This window comes from Callospermophilus lateralis, chromosome 16 (genome assembly GCF_048772815.1).
Source record: "Callospermophilus lateralis isolate mCalLat2 chromosome 16, mCalLat2.hap1, whole genome shotgun sequence".
NCBI classification, from domain to species: domain Eukaryota; kingdom Metazoa; phylum Chordata; class Mammalia; order Rodentia; family Sciuridae; genus Callospermophilus; species Callospermophilus lateralis.
Window position 1 is genome coordinate 44,055,321 of NC_135320.1, and position 6,608 is coordinate 44,061,928.

The following is a 6,608-nucleotide window of genomic DNA, read 5'->3' on the forward strand; positions in this document are numbered from 1 at the left end:
AAACTCTCTCATTGTGTTTGAGGAGCACTTACTTGTTGAGCACTTTGATTGTGTAGTGAAAGGCAAATTTGTAGCACATATCCTGGTAGAAACCTTGATTGATAAATAGCATCAGGGAGTTAAGTCATTTTTTCTCTGCCTTCCCAGCATTTTGCTGTATGTTTATTACAGCAAGTATTTCATTCTAATTTGACTTATAGTTATTTACATTAATATCTTCCCCAATGGAATTATAACCTCCTTTATAACAGTCTATTCTTATTCATCTCTTCATCCTCAGTAGCATAAACATAATACTTTTTTCAAATGGTAAATACACAGTAAATAATTAAAAGAAATAAAATAAAATTAGAGTTTGTAAGATTGATCTTAATAGGATCAGTGTTTTATTCATATTTTCTATATACTAGTATAATGCTTTCCACATAGTAAAATACTAAATGTTTGAATGATAAAGAATAGAATTAGAATAGCACATTAGTAATACATTTTATATATTTTATTTTATGTGCTAAGTTAATTAAATACATTTAGTGTTTGATTTTTTTCCCCTGCACATAAATGTTCCATTGCATTAGTTGTTAATGTTTAGTTTTTCATACCCAACATTCTTATTCTTTCATAGTGAGAATACACTGAGTCAAATCAAACACTTGGAGTTCCTCCTATAGGCTCTAACTTGGAGTAACTTGGGAGATAAAAGTATGAGTGATAAAATGAATCATTGCTTTCCTGATATTTTTCTCACCTGTTCTTGTTGCGTTCTGTGAAGAATCTAAAAGGAGATAAGTCACGTGCAAGGGAATTAGGAAGAAGACAAAAGGAAGAGCTTGGGAGAGATGCATGTGATGTGGGATGGGAGCTTGATGCGAGGGAAGACTTGCATCCAGCTGTGGGGACCTAGGGGTTGTTCTAGAGGGGAGACATTTGAAATCGACACAGAAGTATGGCTGGGATTTTAATAGAGAAGGGAAGAGCCTGAGCAGTGGCAGGGAAGCAAGGTGTATCTAGAGAATGTCAAAAGTGTCAACCATGCAGAGGCAAAGTGCACAAACAGCAACCAAGGGTGAGGGGAGCCCTCCAGGTAAAAGTAGATGGGACGTAGTATGAAGTTGTTATGGTTTAGATGTGGTGTCCCCCAAAAGCTCATGTGTGAGAATGCAAGAAGGTCTGGAGGAGAAAGGATTGGGTTATAACTTTAATCAAATCAGTGAATTGATTCCTGGTGGGATTAATTGCATGGTAACTGGAGGCAGGTGGGGTGTGGCTGGAGGAAGTGGCTCATTGGGGGTATGGCAATGGGGCATATATTTTATATCTGAAGAGTGAAGTCTCTCTCTCTCTGTTTCTTGATCATCATGTGATCTGCTTCCCTCTGCCACAGTCTTCCACCATGATGTTCAGCCCCAAGGAACTTGAGCCCCAAGGAATGGAGTCTGCTGTCTATGGATTGAGACCTCTAGAAACTGTGAACAACTAAATAGTCTTTTCCTTCTCCACAATTGTTCTGGTTGGGTCTTTTTAGTCACAACAGCAAAAGGGATGATTAAGACAGAAATTTAGCAAGTTTGGACATAACTTTAGAAGATAATGGGAGCCTGAAACACCCCTGCTCCCACACATACACATCTATTGACTCCCACCCATGGCAGGTCATCATAATCTTTTGGGATTCTATGAGAAAGATCCTGAATCACCCTACATCCATTAAATAAGACTACCAGGGACACTTGAAAAGTATACTCATGAAAAAATAAATAAATAAAAATAAAAAACTTCAAGTGATTTTTATTTTCCAGTTTTGGGAGTCACTTGTGGATCATAGATTACTGACCAGGAAATGCTATTTATCCATCAAAAAAAATCTATTGAGCCCTTCTGACATATCGGATATCATATGAATTACTGAAAATACAGAGAGGAAGCCAACAGACACTGTTTCTGTTTTCATATGGTTAGCAGTCTGGCAGGCCTAATCAACACTAAATGGGTAATTATATGAATTTTATAACTGTCCTAGGTACCATTGAGAAAAAGCGTGGGGTTCTGTGAGAAAGTGTAACAGGGGCTGAAAAGTCTGATTAGGGGAGACCACTGGGAGGAGGTCAAGTTTGAGCCAAGACCTGAGGGCTCAGGTAGGAGAAGAAGTTTTGAAAGCCACTGTAAGTAATTCAGGGTACAATGGTGGAAATCTGAAATAGAGGCTGAAGTGAAGAAGAACACGGACCTGCTTCTGCTTGCTTGGCATGGTCAAATCAAGGGGAAAATACTACTTAAAACAGAAGAATGGTGAGCTCTCCTCTTGGTAGGACTGGGTTCACCAGGTTTTTAATGAAAACTGATGCACTGTCAAAACACGTAAGGCTTGGCTGGAGGCTGGAATGGAATCCTTATTAATCTGTCATTTAGTGCAACAGAAAACCATGTTCCTGCTAGGACATTTAAAGTCTCCAGAACAATCTTATACATTACTCATGTACAAAGTACAAAAAAAAAAAATCACTGTTTTCCAATTTTAGGAGAAAAAAAATGCCTGTGAGATGTTTGGGTTCTAAAATCTCTCTCTAGGTAGAATTTTTGTTAGCCTTTATTGAGTTTGAGCTACCTATGGAAGCAAGAAATTTTAACAGGGACTTTAATTCCTTTTTATTTACTTGTTATTTAAACTGCATGACTCTCTGTACTCATTTCTATGGAACTAATAATTTCTTCTATTTAATTTGTATTTACATTAAAAATCTAACTATTTAATCTGTATTTAGATTACAAGCTTAGATTTCTCTTTGTGTTAGTTTTCTGACTCAGTTTTCTGGTTTATACAGAGACTTATATTCCTGGACAGGGCTTAATGATTTGCTTTGGTATTTACAGCATAAAAATAATTTCTGATTTGCTGTTCAATTCGTATGGAGGGTAGAAGGCTGTTTGATAACCAACTGATGTATTAGGTTCTACCATTACAAATTTAGGGCAAATTCAGGTTACAGAATTAGAGTTATCTTTCTCAAATGAAGCCAGTTCTAAACTTCACTTAGATTCACATGACTTTACTCCTAGACTAAAAACTTCTCTTTTCTGTTTTCCTCTTTAAGGAAGTTGTAACCCATTTTGGAATCTCTATTTGGCTCACCATGATACCATGAGTCACATCTGCTCCTAGAGGCTCTTGGAAGCCAGCAAATTTTATGGCATCCCAACTGAGTGCTTAGTCACACTGATGGGATAAGGGCTGGACCCCATTCAAGTCAGCTGGGGTCTTTTTCCTAGGAATCTCGAATGGACTAGAAAAACATTTATTTTTTCATGTGATAGATATCTTCAGTTCTGTCAAAGGAAAATGTAAGAAGTGGCTTGTTACATAGGAAGTTTAATTGGAGAGCACTTTGCTCTTGATAGAAAAGGAGGAGCAGCACAGTGATAAGGGAAAGGTTGTGCTTGAAAAGTTAAATCAAGAGACTCCTTTCAAGTTCAGTGTGGTATCAGCTGGTTAAGGTCAGGCTGTGCTGGCTTCCACCCAGCTAAGCAGTCCCTGAGCTACCTGTAGCCCTCCCACCTTGTGGACTCTGTACATCAGGGGTGGTGAAAAACAACTTAGGGAGGACGTCCAGACTTGTGTTTTGAATAGCTTGAGATGTTCTTATGATATACATACATAAGTAGAGATATCAGATAGGCATTGAATGTGGGCCTTTGAGACTATTTTGAATGAAAATATAAATTTGGACTTAACTTCATTAGGGCAAATCTAAAATTCGACCACTTAACTTTCCTTTCCTACATTGAGCCTCTAGTTTTTATTATGTGATTTTTTATAATAAGATTTCTTCTGGAACAAACTTTTGCATTGCTAGTGCAATACTGCAGCAGTTTACCAAATGTACCAATTTATCTTCTTCATGGAAATGTATGACAGTTCTTATTTCTGTGCATCATTAACACTATTATTCTAAAAATCTTTGCTAATTTTATACATAAAGAATAATGGAACAATCTGTACTTCTGTGATTGTTAATATTCAGGTATTTATTGGTCATTTGTATTTCTTCTTTACCAAATTGCCTCTTCTTGGGATTTTCTCTTAGGAATTCAATTTTTAAGTTAATTACTTGTGAAAGTTTTTTTTTTTTTTTCACATAGCAAGACCATTGTTCCTATAGATGCCATTTATGTTAAGACATTTTTTTCCCAGCTATCATTTTACTTTTAATTAAAATTTTTTTATTGTTGTTGCTTTAAACTGATATTTAAAATTTTTGTAGTTTAACCAATCATCCTATTATTTTCCTTTAGGATTTTAAAATAAAGTTATACACCAAATATTATTTTAATATTTACTTGTTTTCTAGTATATTAATGATTTCTTTGAAACATTCAGTGCAACTCAGATTTACTTTCATAGATAGATGAGACCAAATTCTATTCATTTTTTCCAAGTAGCTAAACATCATTCTAGCACAATATGGTTCTGTTATGCATGTTTGTTCTTGCTAGCAATTTAGGTCACTTACTTACATAGAGAAAATAACATACCTAAATAGTTTAACATGAATCTGCCTCTAAAGGGATTAAAATATTTAGTGATGATTTGGAAAAGGTGTACTCTCTGGTCTTTGAGAGTAAAAATAAAGCCACTTAACTTTATTCTTCCTTGACTGTTTAACTGCTATTTCTACCTTCTCTTAATAGGAGATCAGCCTTCCAGAGGCCATAGTGAGAAACCACTGGTCAATGTCCTATAGTCTCAGCTTTCCAACATCTCTAACTTAACCCTTTCCCTTCCTGTTCCCTCTGTTGGTACAAGATGAGACCAAGCTGAGACCAAGCACATATCTTTAAGACTCTAAGTTGCTTCTTATGAATTACTCCTCTGTGGGAAGCAAAATTTGGAAACAAGAACAGTAGGTTCATTTCTCATTTCTTTGGAACATATTCTATTTCTATTAAAATATTTTTTATTTTATGCATTTTTTTCTTTACAGTGTCCCTATAAATCTAGAACAAAAAATCATTAATCTTCTTGTAATGGGCTAAATATTTATAGTTCTATTTTATTAAAGTAGCATAGCCCAGAAGTAAATGTAATTATTTATTCATTATATCTATGACTACCTCTCTTTGTATAGCTAGCAATTGAAAAATAGCAAAATCTGATTAGCAATAAGGGAATCCTGTACAGTGTTTTACAGAGAACACTGGGCAAATAAGCATTTGTAGTTCATAGATACCAAGAAGATAATGTTTATAAAATAATATTTTCTTTTCCTTTCATAGTCTTGGATTCAGAGAACGTTGATGGCTTTCAAAGTGATTATTGTCCATTACAAATCTGATGATATCCATTGTCCATTACAAATCTGATGAGTGTTTTCTGTTCCATCCTTTTCACTTTTTTTCCCTTTGTAACCCTTTGTTAATTTACCCACCAATTAACAATTCACTGAAATGTGGATTCTCTCTCTCTCTCTCTCTCTTTTGTCATTTTACATCTTTTCTACAATGGGAGTTTATCAACTCAAAGTATTTGAAAAGAGAAAAAAAACAACAAAAAGATAATTCACTAACTGTTCCAGAATATATTATCATTCTATCTCTAGGCACTTGCTGTAAAGAATGAGCAGAAAAAGCAAAATTTCATGTTACATTAGGAAGCAAGATCAAGAGAGACTTGGAGCTCTTTATGGTCTATTTTTTTTTTAATAGTTTAGAGCAAGGGTCTTGTGCTGAGGTCCAGAAGTGACTTTGTGATGTGGAAGGAAGGAAAAGCATGGGTTTCTAAGTGTTTTAAAACCCACTGTAAAATTTGGCTACATCTGATTATTTTTTGGAGCGGGGAGGAGTTTTGTAGCTTTGATCATGTATTCACAGGCATCTGTGACCACAAAATAGTGAAGAACCACTAATAGAGAGTAACTAGAGTTATAATAAATAGACATATGTTCTTTTGAGTCCTGTAAGGAAATTAAATTTAAACAAGATATTTCTTTTCCTTGTTTTTCTTTGGCTTAATCCCCGTTTTGATGAATTTAATATCATTAGAGGATTTTTTTTTCTGAAACCTAACAGAAATTAACAACTTAGAAAATATTTTGAGCTCCCTGGACTCATGAATCAGCTGAAGGGTGCTAGAAGTATTCAGTACAATCTTTCAGAAAAGGAGGGGACAAGGCAGCAATCAGCAAAGTAGAGAAGTACTTTTCTTTCTCTGAGCCTGTGCCCTGCCTCACCAGCTGCTGTTGTCATTCTGGAGGCTGAGAAGCCCAACAGATTTAGCATAAAGAAGGTTAACTGCCAAGCATCATGGAAAAAACAGAATCCTTGCAGGATGTTCAAATCCCCTACCTAAGTCGGCAAGAGGAGGGCATACAGTAGGAGCATGAGCCAACAAAAAATACGAGCTGAATTCCCAGAAGGTCCAATGCCTAGTGCACACTTCATCTCTCAACACCTGTTTTTATGAACACTTCAGAGAGAAATGTGGAAAGCACCCATAATGCACCCTGCAAATTCTGCCACAACCATGACATTCTGGCAGAAGCAGAAAGGGGAAAAGAACTCCCCAGTGGGCATTCAGCTGAGGGGTTAAGTTTGATGATCACTGTATATCTCCT